Source organism: Erigeron canadensis, chromosome 1 (assembly GCF_010389155.1).
Source record: "Erigeron canadensis isolate Cc75 chromosome 1, C_canadensis_v1, whole genome shotgun sequence".
Classification (NCBI taxonomy): domain Eukaryota; kingdom Viridiplantae; phylum Streptophyta; class Magnoliopsida; order Asterales; family Asteraceae; genus Erigeron; species Erigeron canadensis.
In genome coordinates this window covers 47,867,748-47,887,054 of record NC_057761.1, presented here as the reverse complement: position 1 = coordinate 47,887,054, position 19,307 = coordinate 47,867,748, and positions in this window count along the sequence as shown.

Sequence of the window (19,307 nt, the reverse complement as noted above, 5' to 3'; positions counted from 1 at the left end):
GTGCTTAAATTTGATGAAGAAAAAAGCAGTTATGAAATCTTAATATAAAATAACCGATTTCCATAATTGGCCTTTCATTTATTAGTTTCACGACCAACATTACGACAGTAAAAAGGTTAAATTATATAATGCTAGTAATTTGGGCATGGTTTGATACTTTGATTCCTTGTGGCTTGAAGAGTAGATTTGGTGGTATATTTTTACGGGTTTTTGCTAAATGCAGTCCTTAAGATGCATTAAATAGTTGTACACTTATAATAAAATTTAGAAGTAGACTTTTGATATGAAAGGTACAATTTTTTTATGCACTTTAACGTAATCTTTTTATGTTAATGTAATCTTTTATAAGCCTCATGGTGGTCCAAACTGGCGTTTTTGGTTCGACATGTTTTTTTTTGTTGTTGTTTTTTTTAATCGATTTTTTCATTCATTCCAAAAAAGACTGTAGGCTCCCAGATTTTTCTTATCTACTTTAAGGTGAATTTCGTTACGAACATCATTTTGCGATTCGATAACATATGTTGTTTAACCGGGTTCCCATTAGAGAACTTTCTAAAAGCAGAAATTGTATGTTTTTAATATTCAATGGGAAAAACCCCTACTAATCCGTTTGAAAGAAAAAAAAAAAAAGAGACAGCTCAGAGTTTTATTATAGGGGACTTCTGTTGTCAGCGGCGTAAACTCTAGGTGGGACACCTTAATTGAGACGACTACATGGTGCAATTGGAACGATTTCGACTAGGTGTGGGCGTGTGGCAATAACAAGACAATTTTGATACTCCATAGGGGTGGAAACACATTCAAATGGAAGACATTTCATTCATAATTTTACCACATAGTTTGATATAACAATACGCCTTATCTGTCCTAAATCAAAATTTTAATATTTCATCTTAGTTTGTTTCAAATCTACTCATAATTTATTTTTTAAAAGTAATTTTTTTAAATTTCTTTTTCTATAGTTAATTATTTGAGGGGCTCCCCATCTAAGTTTACATGAGAAACCCCTTACACACAAATATTTTATTAGTATTTGTATTTTAAATAAATGATAGGCCCCAATGATATTTATGGATTAAAAAAACAAATTGTAAAGGGTTCCGATCTAAACTTAGATGGAGACAACCCCATATTCACTTCCCTATATGGGAAAAAGTGAGTGTGAGGTTGTTAATTGTCATACACCTAAGGGGTGTTTGGTTCATGGAATTCATAGGAATTCCTTAGAATTGGAATATGGAATTCCATTCATGAGGTTGTTTGATTGGAAAACTAATGGAATTGGAATTCATAACTTTCCTTTTGAATTCCTTAAAATAAAGAATCTATAATTTCATCACTAACTTATAGAATGTTAAAACATTCCATGGAATTCATTTCTCTTTACTAAATTACCCTTTTATAACTAAACACCAAAACAAAGAACTTTTATTTCTGTGTATCGTTAATGCTTGTTGCCGCTTTTACTCAACCATCACCATCCCTTTGATGTTCTACTATTGTCGGTTGCCGGATTCTGACAGCCGTCATCATCTGCCATTGATGTCTTGTTGCTGCATGTAGCTGGAATATTACAGTAATAGATAGATCTATATAATATACAATAATATATCATCATTAGATCTATATGAATATTGGGTAAAAGTTAAATAAAGTTGAATGATAAAAGATTGAAGAATGAAGCCGTCGATCGTGATTTGAAGATGGGGTGGAAGTTCCTGTGAAAAGATTTGTGTGGTGGGTGTTTATGTATGTTGCCAGATATATCATCTATTTGTTTATTATTATTATTATTATTATTATTATTATTTAATAATATTAATAACTGTTATTATTTTTATTTATTATCAAGACATATAATAATAATAAGCGATTAATAATGAAAAAGAAATTATAAATTTTTTGCAAAGGTTAGTTTTGTCATTTTATATAGTTTGTGTTTGAATTCCTTTAACTGAATTCCATTGAATTCTGCAAACCAAATACAAGATAAATATAAAAACTTTCAGATTCCAATTCTTTTAAATTCCAATTCCTTTGAATTTCAATTCCTTTGACAAATTCTAATTCCTTCAAAAACATTCGGTGAACCAAACGACCCTAAGTTGGGTAAAAATCTTCTCACATATTAATATTTTAATATTAATGAATAAATGATTGGCCCCCTGATTTTTATGGAATAAAAAATCAAGATGTGAGATGTTTTCACCCAAGTTGTGTGGTGTTGTCCCACACATTCACTCCCCCTATATATATATATATAGGAAAAAGTGAGTATGAAACTGTTATGCACCCAACTTGGGTGAAAAACCTCTCACATACTAATATTTTAATATTTTAAATAAATACATGGCCCCCCATGATTTTTACCTTTAAAAAAAAGGTATGTGAGGGGTTTTTCACCCAACTTGGGTGCCTAACAGCCTCATAATCCCTTCCCTATATATATATATATATATATATATAATGTAGGATAGGGTTAACGTGAGAACCGTGATAACCACTAGTATCAACCATTTTTATTTTTTGTTTTGCATTTTATTTTCTTTTAACAAAAACCCATTCAAAAAAAAGTAAAAAGGTAAAAAATCATATGCGTTATGTGTTGAAAATGAATGGAAAACGTATGGATACGGTAGGGGCGTTGCCCTCATTTGTTCTAAAGGGGTTGTTTTTGGACGCATATGGGAATGATATGAATTTGATGGGCGGCGATCCAAGAGATGGTGGCGGTTTAATACGGTAAGAGCATAGCCGTTTTATCACGGTTCTTACCATATATGTTGGTTCTCACTTGATCCCTTTAATATATATATATATATATAATACTATCTTATAAAGTATTTTGCCTTTTTTTAAAAAGAAAATATGATTTGAACTACCCAAAATACCCCTATTCTTTATTAACAAATTTAAACATCTCTACCTAATATACCTATAATAACCTTAAATCTCAACCACTCATTTTTGTCACTCTCCTCAAATCTCAACTACTCATTTTTGTCACTCTCCTCAAATCTCAACTACTCATTTTTTTTCTCTCATCCATAAATAATTTTATTTCTCTAATTCATTCAAAATCTTTTATCTCAAAAACCGTATATCGATAAATTATAAAAATTGTATGGGTGTTCTTAAAATTTTCATGCTCTTTCATTAGAGATGTCATGCGATATACTTTCGACGAATTTTTAAATCCGAGGGCGGAGCCCGTACGGCTAAGGGATTTGGCTATCATACTCTATGACTTGACCTATCACCCCACCATCTCACCGCCGCAACGCGCGGGCACTATCTTTTATATATATATATATATATGAGATTGTTAATGAATTCAATATGAAGATGATAAGTAAAATCTTGTTACATTGTCTTTTGTACTTTGATTTAGCCTAATATATACTATATTATAAAGCAAATAGGGTTTCAACTTTTAATTTTAATAATGTACATATGATAATATATAATGTACCATACATCAATGCCTACAACCTTATCTCTCTTCCATAAATCATTTTATTTCTCTAGTTCTTTCAAAATCTTTTATCTCAAAAACCGTACATCGATAAATTATAACAATTATATGGGTGTTCTTAAAATTTCATGCTCTTTCATTAGAGATGTCATTCGATATACTTTCGACGAATTTTTAAATCTGAGGTCGGAGGCCATACGGCTAAGATATTTGATTATGACATTCTATGACATATCATCACCTATGACCTATCACCATCACCATCTCACCGCCGCAACGTGCGGGTACTTGCTCTTATTATATGAAAGGATACCTAGGGGTTGGGTATTATAAAACAAGTATTAAGGTAAAACAAATAGGACAAGATCTTGACCCTTAGATCATTGTTAAATTGATGCACGAAGATTCACGAAACAATTGATGCCTAATGATTTTTATGATGCACGATGATTTTAACCGAAGAGAACCTAATGTTTTTTTTGTTTTACGTTAATACTTATTTTATTATATCTAAAACCATGATACTTAATAGTAGATAAATATTTTCTGAAGTTCATATGTAAGAAATGGTTTGTTTGTGTCATATATAAAGACACAAAATCAAAGGTTCTATTTAAGATTTCAACGAAGTAGTGAGATTTAATCCGCGTAAAAATGAGACAGAAAGTATCTAAGTTTATCAAAACTAGTAAGTCTCAAAAATAAATTTTCGCCTGACACAACAAAAAATACAACTTAAACAATTAGTCGCAAAAAATTATCATCCTCGTGATATTGACATGTCGAGAGGCCAAATGGATATATTGAACCTAGCATTTGTGTACAAGATTGTTGAAGTGATGAACTTAATTAACACAAGAGTAGTCAACTACTAAACTATGTTAAAAACGACCTTAATATGACGTTTCTTTAAGAAGTGGTCTTCTTTATTCAGAATGTTTCACATACAATGTATTAGGATGTATTTTTAGTGGCACGTGGCAAAAAAATCTACTAATCACCCATGTTGAAGGGACCATAACATCGAGGTTGGTATACCAAAGTTCAATTAACAAGAAATGAAAGCAACACTTAGAAGTATAAAGACATTGCCGCAAAAAATATCATGATTATCATCTTCAACATGAAGAGGAACCCCGACTTTCTGTTTCGTATTTCCTTTTTTTCCCCTTAACAACAAAAGTGATTTTGTCTTTTTAACAAAAGCGACTCTTTTTTAACACATATAAAAGTGTAATACACGACTCATATATATATATATTAAATTTTAAATAAAAAGGAATTATTATTTTTACATTTATTAATCATATCCGGACTATGGTTAATTAGCGAAATCTTATTATTATCTTTATTGAAAGCAAAACAAAAAGATGGCTAACACCCCCAACTTTGATGCTTATACCGGGTTCGAATCTTGACAAGGACGTAAAGTATAGATGAGTATAACGTTGCTAAAACTCTTCACCACATTTATATGTAAACAGAATTTGATCCCTTACTCCCTAATAACAAACCACAAAAGTGGAAAACTCTTTAACCACTACGTTATTATCATAATGGCAGCAAAATTTTATTTATGATCGTATGATTTAACCATCCAACGGTTGGGGGCCTCAAAGATGTGATTGTCGGCGACAAGGCCCAACCAATACTAGAAGACAGCAGCACTGTGGAAGTCGTTTTGTCGATCTACTTTAAGTGAAAAACAGAAAAGCTAGTTCTTGGTATTTATCAATTTTTGAATGAATTATTACGAATAAGGACGATGGACTGGTTGGTTGAATTAATCATACGGGACCGGGTTCTATTTAATTGTCTTGGCTCACCATATGTCCAAATGCCAACAGACACATCTACCAACCATTTGTTTATTTTTAGTATCAACTAGTATTTTTACCCGGGCGTTGCCCCGGGAGAAAAACAAAACTTTCGTGACAAATGTTAAAAAACATTAAGCCGAAAAAACAAAATTTTCGTGCCAAAAAATTTAAGAAAATAAAAGTCGTCGTTTAAAGTAAAGAAAATGAAACTTTGGTAACAAAAGTTATGTAATAAAAAGCAAATAAAAGAAAACTTTCAGAACGAGACTTAAAAAAAGCAAAGTTATGAGGAAAAAAGTACAAAAGTTAAGAAACTTGAACATGAAAGCAAAGCTTGTTAAAGTTATGAAATAAGTAAAAGATATTTGTTAAAAATAAGAAAAAAATAAATTTTTTGTTGGGTAAAGATTAAAAACCAAAAGTTACATGGCAAAAAGTAATTAAGGCAAACATTAGTGGCAAAAGTTAAAAAAACTAAAATTGAAAAAAAATCCCCGTTAAATGCCATTTTGTACCTACCGTTAGTTAGTCAAACAACACTTAACCATTGTTAATTATTTTGGTTGTGCAACAATAAATCTTTGGGGGAGCAAACTGTAAATATGAAAGTTAACGACAGTTAGAAAAAGGACCTGATTTGTAGTACTTTTTATGGTTATATTTAACGGCCGTTAAAGTTATTAGATGTTTTTGTTTTATCTATGCATTATATAGTTGTATCTCTAGCTTTATAGCTTATACTTTTAGCTACAGTACATTGTCTCACAAAGCAAACTTGCTTTTTAGTGTATATATATATATATATATATAATCACCTCTTTAAACTATACGAGTAACATTTATTAAGAGAATCAATCAAGTTTTTTGCTAACTAAAACAATATAAGCGCAACTGCCTTAATAGCGTAGTGGTATCCCTGTGTTGCAATGAAGGTTTGGGCCCTGGGAGACCAGGGTTCGAATCCGAGCAATCAAAGGTTTTCTCCCAATTTAATGTGTGCCTTCTATAATTGGTGTGGTTTTCCCTCCCCTGTAGTTCCCTGACTTGTGAATCGGTCACTAGTGATTGTCTGCCCAATTGGATGTAACGGCTAGCCGTCCCGTGACATGAATTTAAAAAAAAAAACAATATAAGTGCCGTTCAAAAACAAAAAATAAAAATAAATAAACAAAACAAAACAATTTAAGTATCAATTCAATGTCAATTTATATCTTAATAAAATGTGCCCTTTTTGCGTATCGAATAATCGAATCATACTATTATTTAGACTTTTAAAAAATTGTAGTTTATTTAAAATCCTTTTTGCCGAATCATATGAACATTGTTTCTATTCATCTTCTATATTTATAAATATGATTATCATTATTGTGTCATGTATTTAGCCAAAGATTTTTCTAAAAATGATATCTCTAGCCATGGATAACTTTGGATAGAGGTAAGATTGTTTACATTATACCTCTTTATACCGTGCTTATGATGTGATTGGTATAGTTATTGTTGTATTACATGTATGCCGATGATAGCTTAAAAGTTGAGAAACATAAATGCTCTTAAAAAATATATCCGGGAAATGGGAACAAATAAGAGATTCTCAATTTCTCATACAATCTTTCCCTATTTCTTTTGGTAGGGAGGAAATATTGTATCATGGCATATGGTGGCATATCTGATGATGTACATATTTGGAAAAAAAAATAATACTTGTAGACTCTATAGAAAAAACAAAGATTGAAAAGTTTAAATTTAAGGCCTTGTCCCTTTCCCTTTTTCTATCAAATTTCCCAAATAGTAGGATATATAAATTGGTAAATACAAGTCTGATGTATAAAAAACAGAACATTATGTATAAAAATAAACAGATGTATTGTCTAAGTAATCATCGAGCTAAAGCTTACAAAACGATGTGATGCAATGTGTAGAAACCTCACCTTTGTGGTGTAATTCTAGATTAACTCACATGAGTTAACATGTAAAGCCGATGAATTGCAGGGCAAATCTCCTTTGGCAGTTAAGAGACCATGGACCATAGTCTATACTAACTGCTGAAAGAGTATTTGCCCAGTAATGCATTCATACACTTGAAATATTGAATAGATTATTGAAGGTATTGGATGATGATAATCATTATCTCATCAAAGGGGTTATATAGAGCAGGAAGTTATGTAATGTTCTAAAAATTATCATATATACATATAGCATATCCTATGGAACATCCTATCAACAGATCTCTTATGCTGTAAATTATCCTGGCATCGTATGGACATATTGTGTCCACTTTTGGGTAAAGATTGTGTCCACTTTAGGGTAAAGATTGTGTCTTGCAAATGAAGCTTAACTTTAAAAGGTCTTTTGCAGTTTAAAGAGGCATGAAAACAATGTATATAAAGGTCAAAGAAAAAGACTAGATTAATTGCCCATACTGACTTACTGAGTGATGCATAATGAATACTAGACCAAATGGTGTGCACCGAATGTGGACTGGGGTTCGGTGTTTGGTTGCCAATGCAATGCACAGCGGTTTTTTCTTTTTTCTTTCCTTTTATCTATATCTATATTTATACTAGTGTTCAAATTCGTTTAATGGACGGGTAATCTCAAATATATTAATCAAAACTAAAATATTGGAATTAATATATAAAAAAATAAATATACCAAAGTCAACATGGAAATTTGCTAGCTGAATAGTCACTTCATCGGTCAAAATACTCCACCGTCCATTCACCATTGACCGAGCCATGTATGATAGTACCCTGCAAATAGAAAAAATAAAGGAAAAACTAGTAAGTTCTCTTAGTGTGTTTCTATGTATTTAATTCAATTTTAAAAAATAAATCCCAAACAAATTAACCATAAGAATCCAATAAACATCTTTGCATGCAAATCCAGAAAAATTATTCAAGATAAAAAAGGATCCTAACCAAGGACGTTCCAAACATGGATCAAATGATTTTAGCGGCTAATGCAAGATTGACAGGGAAACAAATTCTTGATAAAAAAAAAAAAGTCGAGTCAAAAACCTTGCAAAGTCATCTCCTGTTGTGTTAAATCCTAAACATAACGTGGTTCAAAGAGTTTTATTTAAAGGTATTATTTAAAATTGATATCATGTTTTTCATTAGATCTGAAGTATATCTGTCATACACAAACTAAAATGATGAATTGTTCTACCATGCTAAATAATCATACTAAAACATTCAACACCATCTCAATATGTAACATTTTCCCCTGATAGAATAACAACGACTAAATAATTACACCGTTAATGAGCTAGTTTTAAAACAGATTCAAAATAATCATAGTCGATATATTAAAGTAATCATAATCTTATTCATAGCAAAATTCGACTTTTTATCTAAAAGCTTGTAGAAAGATATAATCATAAATCTTAAGTATACATCATTAATGAGCTACTTCAAAACGATATCAAAATAATCAAAGTCAATATATTAAAGTAATCAGAACCCTACTTATAACAAATTTAGACTTTATGTCTATAAGGTTATAGAAAGATATAATCGTAAATCCTAAGAGATAGTATATGTTACAAATACAAAATTTAATATATAATATTTAGATTAGTTAAGTCATATATGATATATCACACCTTAATCAATACGAAAGCTAAAGAAGAAACATACGAAAATTAACTCCATATAAATATTGATTCCAGTTTACCTTTTTTTTTTCAATTTTAGTTGAATAAAATTTTTACAGTTTCTTATATATTCTAAAAGTGTAAACTATATAATTTGAAAAATATGTACCAATTCATCAACAAAGACCATCTCGAACGTTTTGATTTTCTTTTGGATGTTCCACTCCAAAACAGTCCATACATGCACAACACGGAGTCGTAAATGATGGTTAACATGTGTTGGTTTAATATCTTCAAGATGAATTAATGTGATCAAAAATTTTTTTTGTTGAAGAAAAAGCCATAACGAACCTATAATGCACAACAAACTAAAATAAAAGAAATAATAATAACAATAACATAAAAATTTAATGTTAAAAAATAATAATAATTAATTATGTGCAAAGTATATAAAAAGAAAAACCTTTTGTAGTTTATCGTAGCTTCTTTTTTGGTTGTCGTACGTGAGTTATATTATAGATTACCAATAAAACCGAAAAGTGTAAATTAATTATTTTTAAAGTTAATTGCATTGTTGGTCCCTCTAGTTTGTATGTTTTGGCAGGTTCGGGACCTTTTCAGGTTTCATTGCATTTTTGGTCCCTATTTTGAAAACTTTTGCAAATTTGGTACAAATTAACGGTGGCTGTTAAATAAAGTCATTAAGTGCTGTTAGAATTAAATATGGTGTTTAATTGTAAATTTCTAAAAATATAAGGGGTATTTGTACCAATATTGTTAGTCAAAAAGTTTGTCCAGTTAACAAAATTAATTCCTTGTACTGCTATTATATCCATTTCTTTTATTTAAAAAAAAAGAATTTTTTTTTTCTATAAACTTCTTTCTTTGATTTCGTTTTCGCGATTTGTCAAATTGATCTGAGAAACATTAGGTTTTGTTCGCTATCCGATTCTGGTCATAGTTATATTTTAAGTTTTCCGATTTATCGAGATTTGTTGACAGTTACTTTTTCGGCGAATTTTCTGTCAAAATTTTTTTTGACAAAATAATAGGCTAGAGTTTGTGCGAAATGCAAATATGAACATTTTGGTACTGGTTTCATATTTAATTCGTAAAAAGAAAAAGATTGTAAATTTAAGTTTTCCTGTGAATTGCCATATTTTCCGGCGACGAAATATGAAGTTCAGTTTGGTCAAGGTTTGTACGCGGTAGAATTCTGAGTCGATTGGTATCAGTTTCAAGTTTTTACTCAAAGTAAGGAGGGAGAAATCGTGAATTTCGTTTTCCCGGCACATTTTGAATTTCCGGCGAAATATTAAACATTCTGGCCACCATTGTTTCTTACTTTTAGCGAGATAAATTACAAAACTTTTATTTATAGAGCTCGTAAATTTTTATACTCAAATTTTTTACAAAACAATCACGTGTATATCTCAGTAACAACATGACAAACTTTTTGACTAACACTATTAACACAAATACACCTTACACTTTTAGAATTTTACATTTAAACACCATTTTTAATTCTAATAGCATTTAATGGCTTCATTTAACAACCACCGTTAATTTGTACCAATTATACAAAAGGTTTCCAAAATAGGGACCAAAATATCAATGAAACCTGAAAAGGTCTTGAACCTGCAAAAGCATACAAACCACATGGACCAAAATTGCAATTAACTCTTATTTTTAAATTTGGTGAAATTGTAAATTGGTGATAGAAAACCAAAAAGTGTAAATGAATTATATTTAAGTATAAATTGGCGATGGAAAACTAAAAAAAAAAAATTAACTATTCTTAAATTGGGTAAGTGTAAATTGGTGATGGAAAATCAAAAAGTGTTAGTTAATTATTTTTAAATTGGGTTAAAAAGTGTAAATTGGTGATGCGAAACCAAAAAGTGTAAATTAATTGTTTTAGATTGGGTTAAAGTGTAAATTGGTGATGGAAAAACAAAAAGTATAAATTAATTTAGATTAATATTAAAAAATTAGAGGATCAATAAGGATGAAGGATTAGGATAAAGGAGAGGGATTAAAGGTGCCAGTGTACCCCTAACCTCCTTTTTTAGTTATATTATAGATTATCAATAATCTATTATAAACCAGACTACCACTCCCCTTTTTTCAACATTCTTTCTTTAAAATACCCAAAATGCCCTTAATGTTCAACACATTTTCACTCACACACTAAATCTACCCAAATTATCCATATAATATTTTAAACCATATTTATCTAAATTATCTCTCCCCATTATTCATTAATTTAAATATTTCAACTTAATATCCTTATAATATTCTAAATAAATTTATTTAGAAAAAATACATTCGTTAACCATAAAATAATTACACTACCATTTACAACAATTACTTTTAGATTAATAATCATATCCTTATCACCACCGCCACCACCACCACTCGTTGCCGCCATCACTGCCGCATTGTGCGGGTACCGATCTCGTATAAAAAAGAAAATAGTCTCCTATGTTGAAAGTTACATGAGAGAAAATGACTAAAATACCCTTAATGATTATATAACACTATCAACCATTTTTCTTTTAAAATATCTTCATTAACCTTTTAAATCAATTATTTTTACATTAATTATCTAACATCACTTGACGCCGCCACTGCCATCAACAACCGTTCCCCACCACCACACTGTCGCCGCCACGAAAACCGTCGTATTGCGCGGGTACGTGCTAACCGCTAATCTATTTATTTATTTTAATATAGTGATTGTTAATAAAGTGTTAAAAAAAAGAAATTTCATTTTCTTTTTACCAATTGATGAAAAAAAAATCGCCAAAGTTTTTATACAAAATAAAAGTAATTCAATGATAACTTTTTGTTTAAGTTTTCACGTTACTGAAAACACAAAAACAAAACAAAAATCAAGTAAACACATCAGACATGTTTTACAATAACATTTTGGAGTTTTAGTTTTTAATTTAAACAATAGATTCATATTATATTTAAAAAAGTCTAAATACAACCAGTTTGAGATATTTTTTAATAAAACTAAAAAATAAAACGCTACTTAAGGTAATGTTTTAAGAGTTTTTAATTTGGATGAAACTTTTAAATTTAAACCCCTTTCATTGTTTTTGGTTGAAACTTTTAGGGCGCGTTTAGTTGAATAAAATGTTTTTAAGTTTTCCATTTCTAGTTTTCTAGAAAATGAAAAGGTTTTTCATTTCTTAAAAAACCTTTGAAAATTTTAAAAACGCGTTCAACATAAAAGATGGAGTTTTCATTTTTCCATTTTAGAAAACTTGAAAACATGTAAAAATTCACATGTTTTCTAATTTTAGGTTTATAAAAGGTTTAGAAAATAGAAAAGTGAAAACAAAAACTGAAAAAAACAGTTCTCCTAATTTTAGTGCAAAAGTTGGAAAAGAGAATTTTCATTTTCTAAGAAAACGTTTCTAAAAAATTACAATTTGAACGCATTTCCTGTTTTTCATGTTTTTTTGGAAAATGAAAATGGAAAACAAAGGAGTTTTCTTAAACTAAACGCACCCTTAATATCCACTAGTGTAATTTTACACGTTCAGTTGCAACTATAACTAACATGACAAACATCTTTAAAAAATAAAAAATTATAACTAACCACTTTGTTTAAAAGATAAAACTTATAACTCCAACTAAAAATTCTACCTATCAAATACAATTATTTTTGTTAAACATACGCTTCAATAGGTTGCAACCATTATATGACCTTAATAAAAGTCATTGAAATGAATAGTAAAAAAAACTTGAGTACCACATATATTTAGTTTGCGGAAGAAAAAATGAGACCGTCCTTGGATGGAGTTTGGAATTTTAAAAATGTCATTTTGCCCCCTCTAATTTCATTCTTTTATATTTTTAATATTTTTTCTCAAACAATTTACTTCTTTTTACATTTGAAGTTTATTTATTATTTATATTTCTATTTTTGTTTTTATTTTCAATAAACACAATGGTTTCAAACTACCCACAATACCAAGGCGGTTTTTTACCTCAAATGCAACACAAATTATCTCATAGATCTGGATTTCCCCCGCAATCTAGTTATCATTCTTCAATCGGTTTCAACCAATACATAATCAACTCAAATTTTTCACAGAATACCAAGATAAGGATGGTTTTTGACAAAAATAAAAATTACAACCTTGCTTTAAATAAAACTAGAATCGTACCCATGATAAATAATTTTTTAATAGCATTTTGTCGACTTCGGTTAGGAGACCTAGCAAGTGCCCGTAGTTATCGAACACTTGAGCATATAAATTGTGTTTGTTACAGTATTTATTAGTGAAATATTTAAACATAGAAAATGGATATATAGGATATCAATGAAATATTTAAACATAAATTAAAAATAAGTATATAGAAATGAAAAAGTATAGGGTAAAATTTATTGTATATAAAAATGAAAATTCTTATTTAATATATTGTTTTGAATGTTTTATAAATGAGTATAAATACCACTCATCAAATTTAACGATTAACAATGACATTTTTACTTTTCGTTATCTTACTCAAAACAAATTATATACATTTGATGAGTGGTATTTAACTGTTGTCAAGGGTGAGGTATGAAAGAGGTGAGATAATCTAAACAGTCGTACCTCAACCGATGTTAGAAAAACTACTTTCATGAAAATCGCGGCAAGTTTGTTATTTTTTTAATAAAAAAACACGTAAGTTGTTATGTGTGTACATGATAACTACCAAATAAGTAATTACCCGGTGAGCATTCGCACACTTAAGATTGTCTAGGGTGGACTAAGGGCTACCGACACTCATTAGGTACCGGTTCGGTACCTAAGGGAACACCGTCCCGTGGTACCGGTACTGGTTGGGTGGTGAAGCAAATGGTGAACGCGGTCCCCGGCTTACTCTCGCAAAATTTGAACGTTAGACCAAAAAAAAGAAAACGTGGGACCCACATTAACGGTCCAAATCTCATACTTTTCTTTCTTTTTATTTTCTTTCTTCTTTCTCCATTTCTGCCTTGTGCTTTTTCGTTTATTCTTCATTTCCTTATTCTTTCTTTTTATTCTATCACACAACACACACATGCAAACATGAACTTAAGGGATGTTAAGATGGCGATGCAAACCCACATAGTAAACGACGACAAATACCGATCTCAAGTGAACATCGTTATTCAGAGTGTATCTGACGAGAAGGAGGCTTACCAAGTCGAAATCAACCGAACTGAAGCTTCGGATTGGGTTCTTTCTCCATTTCTGCCTTGTGCTTTTTCGTTTATTCTTCATTTCCTTATTCTTTCTTTTTATTCTATCACACAACACACACATGCAAACATGAACTTAAGGGATGTTAAGATGGCGATGCAAACCCACATAGTAAACGACGACAAATACCGATCTCAAGTGAACATCGTTATTCAGAGTGTATCTGACGAGAAGGAGGCTTACCAAGTCGAAATCAACCGAACTGAAGCTTCGGATTGGGTTCATAACGCTGCCAAAAATGAGTATGTTGTATATCTTCGACAGAAGATCGATTGGCTGAACCAAGTTATTTTCCAGCTTACCACTGCCTCTTCCACCTTCACAGCCACGCTTGACCACACGTTATTCTCGCAAGGCAATGTCGGTGATGGTCGGCATGTAGATTGTTATACTAACCCGGAGGAGGAGTACGTATCTCTTCAACCCAGCGACCCTGCCGGGTCTTCTGAACCCTATCAATCATCCATCGCAATGACAGTGAACGTACTGTGGACTTGGACTATTCCAAGTGTTAGGTTTATGTAATGTTTTTAATGATTTTAGTAATATCATGTAAAATATTATGGTTTTCGCAATATCATGTAAAGTAATATTTGTTTTAAATTATTAAATTAAAGTTTTAATTATTATTTTAATAAAAATAAATAGAAAAAATGAATTAAATAAAAATAGGTGGGGAGGGACGGGGAAACAATCCTTGCAATTAGGGAGTGGGTGGGGAGAAGAAGAAAAAACGGGGAGGGACGGGAAGGGGTGGTGAGACACTTCCCCCACTCTAATACAACCAAGTGATGCACGAAATAACATTGCTCTTTCAAATGAATATACAGGCCAACTTTAATTTGGCATGATCTGACGATGACATAATAAAAACTCGATATGCACTATAATTAGTTTTTCAATTGAGTAAATGTGAGATAACACATCGTATGGGCATTATAAACATAAAATATATTGCTTATTTGAGTAAGGTACTAAGGTTCATGATTTTGAAAACAAGATGTGTTTAAAAAAGGCAATATAAATTAAACATGATCATAGAAAAAGCTTATGTAAATACATACATGAAAAGTAACTAACGGGGCTGGGGGCGGAAGAGGTTGATGAGGAAGGTGAACTAACTTGCACTTATTAGACTATTACAAGCTTTAGTTTTTAAGAAATACTAATCCCAAATTATGCAAAAAAATGAATTGCAGGGCAAATCTCCCTTGGCGGTTAATGTTAATCGTGACTCAATAACTGCCAAAGGAGTAATTGCCCAGTAATACATCTGCATACTTTAACAACCCTCAAAAATAAGCAACTAATCCATGAAACAATATTGTCTCCTTAAAATGAATTTATAGGCCGATTTTATGTAATGATAGGCATATAGCATATACTTGGCATCTCCTCTTTCCTATGTATAGTAATATCAAATCATGAATGTGGGCACAAAATACACTTTAATGTGATACTATTCGTACATGTCCTTTGAGCTTCATTTAGACATGATGCTCTTTTGGTGATTGCTTATTACTAGAAATGAGTACATGTATAAGAATTACGACATACTATATAGAGCCAGAATCTCTTCGATTAGTAAGTATATAAATATATAATATTGACATCCTCCTTTCATTTATACAACAAAGAGTAGAAATCACTTACACCTATGAGTGACGATACATAGGTTCCTTTTGTAGGCTTACAAACATGCTTAAAAGTCCGGTGGTGATAAATGACATGATCAGTGGCTAGGATTTAGAGAGAAAAGTTACATTAAGTCATTGTTTTCCTGATGTAGACTATAAGTGAGATAGCCCAATTGAATCGATCAGTTGATTCATGTGAATATCAGGAACAATTCTTTTAACTTTCGTTGATTTAAAAGAATACCAACTATTAAGGTAATTTCATATATACTAACACACAAGTTCGAAGAAGCCTTAAATGACAAGTGGGTTGAAAACTGGGCCATAAAAAGTCCAATAAACCTTTTAAAAACAAAAATGTCCAAAACTCATAAAATAAGGACATTCGGGGCCTGAACGATGACCTAAACCACATATATACGGTCGTTTTGATTGGTCACTTGTAAAACGGGTCTTGTAGCTCAAGTTATAAACATTTAAGTTAAACATTATTAGTCACAGTATCTTGGGCCTCTAATTACAAAAAAGCCTGCTCCTCCACATTTGGGGGCTGCATCATTTCGATCATTTCCCCTCTCTGGGGCTTTATATCGAATTAATACTTTATATTATATGTAAGGATAAGGATATTTATAGACGTATCAAATTGATTACATTTATAGCAGTTCAACACATATTGTTCCACTTATACAATTTCTGCCCTTTGTCAAGAAATAAAAGCTCGCAGTTTTAGTCTTGGCTTAATGACATGACCTTTAAAAGAATTTAGTTACAACACTTATACTTGAGACCTAATAACGAGCATAACTTTTTCTTTTCCCTTGATTAAAATTCTACAAGCATATGCCTAGGTTTTGTAGGAATGTTATAACAATTAATTATCATATATGTGGTCATACCAACCATTTAAGGCACCTTTAAAATCTTAGACCAAGAATATTTTTACGATGATTATTCGCTCGCAAATATCCATTGAATATTCTACTCCGATTTGCTAATTTATCCCGTTTGTGGAATGGCGTTCTTATTTATGTCTCTTTGAAACACAAAGGGTCAGTCAAAATGAAGTACCATAAAATCTTCATTAGCAAGACAGACTCTAGAGTGGACATAATGTGTCGACATGTAGCTAGGACATCTCGAATTCATAGCGGGACATATTGTAGAAAGGAATAGAAAGGGAATGTGCCTTGGATATTCTAAACACATATTAGAACATGAAATCTCTTGCTGCCCCATAATTAAAAAGTGATTACAGTATCTTTAGTCTAATGCTTTCTGAAAGTGTATGCATGTATTACTGGGCAATTACTCTTTCGGCAGTTAGTAAGCGTCATGCTACCTCTCTTTAACCTCTTTGATATATCAAGCTTAATTTGTATATAGGTTTATAAGTAACAATGAGTTATTTTATTTATGCCTTCTTTGCACGGCGATTTTTTTTTTTTTTTTTTAAGGATTTTCCTTTGGCCGGGTGAAATCGTCATATTTGAGCTTTAAATTCCATACTTAAGCTAGATGTTGTTATCTTCCAGAAGCTATTGGCCGGGTGAGGCGTTGTGTTATCTAACCATTTCCCTTCTGATATCCTTTTCTTTTCTTCTATGTATGTCGCCTTCATGCACTTTCAATTCTTGTTCTTTTTAAAAGTGAAAAATTAGGTACTTAATTAGGGTCATAAACTAGGGTGAGAAATAGACATAGTACAGTCAAATAAACTCTCACCAAAAATATAAGTAAATGATAACACAAGAGCAATTTACTCAAATATACTGGCACATATACATTAACATGCAGTGTTCGATATGCTCAGTAACTGAGAATGAAGTATAATTATACCAGGACTTATAACAACATTGCACCTGTTATAAACATGAGGTGTGTAGCCTAATTAAACTCATTACCTAGAATTCCCGGCCATTGGTTGAAGATAACTCTGGCCCTGCTTCTTTACAAACCATGACATATGTAGCTTTGGTCTATTACATATTCTAAAGTTAATGCTCTTGTCTCTGTTTCGTTAACTTGATAGCGCGCACGTATTGCAATCATAAAATAATGATTCTATAAAATCCGTATTTTTGCCTCTACAGAACAGAAGAATTTCTTCTATGCAAACCTGCCACTTGAAACTAAAAAAAAAAAAAGGTTTATGGAATATTTGATGTAAGAAAATGGGAAGTATAACATTTTTATGTTAAAAAAAGCTAATGCTAATGCTAAGATGGGTCTAAGCTAACGTGGACCTTAGGCCTTACATTACATGAGCCAACAGGCCCAACACTTGTGACCTTGAGAATTTTATGGATAACGTATTAACATTTCTCTCATAATGAAACAGCCCAAACATTAACACCTGCCCTGGTAGATGTATCATGTATATGTGATCTTACAAGGCAACGTCATATATACCTGTCCTGATATAGAGAAGGTTTTCCACTTCATTAGTAAGTTGACCGTTTTAACTCTGTTTTGACTTTTAGATTTCCCACTTCAAGGTGGTGTTTGATATGCCAGCAATGAAAGTTGAAATGGAAATATATTGAAAAAAAAAACATGTTTCCTTTTCTCTTATTTTATTTTATTTTGGAATGGATATAGAAATATAAAACACCCCTTTCGACTCGTGCCTTTTTTGTCATTGCTTGTCCAAAAGAGGAAAATCTAAATTGTCATTCAAAAAGACATATGTGTCCAAGATATAGATTTTGTTGCGGAAACTACCAATTAAAATAACCCTATTATGTATTATTCGTGTTTCATTAAAGCCTGCTTGAGGCTTGATCTGCCTGTTAATGGGCCAACTAAAACCCGAAAACCCTATTGTTTGTACTATAGCAGTTGGGCCGGGCCAGATTTTAACCGTTTGGCTGTGTTTTGCGCCAGAGAGGACTGAAATTGAATACACTTTAAAATGAAGCCCAGATAACCAAACCAGGAGCTTTTCAGGTAGGTTCGGGTCAGCCCAAATTCTGCAGAAGCCTAGTTTTACCTTGATCGCATAGAATGAAGATTCCCTCAAATTATTTCCCCAACTTGAGTCAAGTTGAGGACATCTTGACCCTTGATTGAAAATCAAAGGCTAAGATTCAATCATTATCTTTGAATCTTAGCCCTTGATTTTCATCCAAAGGCAAAAATTAGCCTAACATGACTAATCATGTTAGGCTAATTTGAAGGAATCCCCTTCTGATCGCATAACCATGATATGATTCCAGATTTAAAAACAATCAAAGTAGAGATATTCGTTACAAAAAGATGAGAAGAATTAAAGCTTACTGAGTATAATTTTAGATTTCGTGAGTTTGAATTATCCGTGATATGAGGTATCTTAATTATTTTAATTACTTGCATTCCATCAACGTAACATTGGAATGTTAATGACTAATCTAAATATTACCAAATCCATTCATTTCTTGTAATTATTCCATGAACATACCCCCAAGATTGGGATGAATAGAATCGTCCCAAAATGGGAATGAGTTTATTTCGTCATTTCACAAGTTTTGACAGTAAAACACAACAAATGCA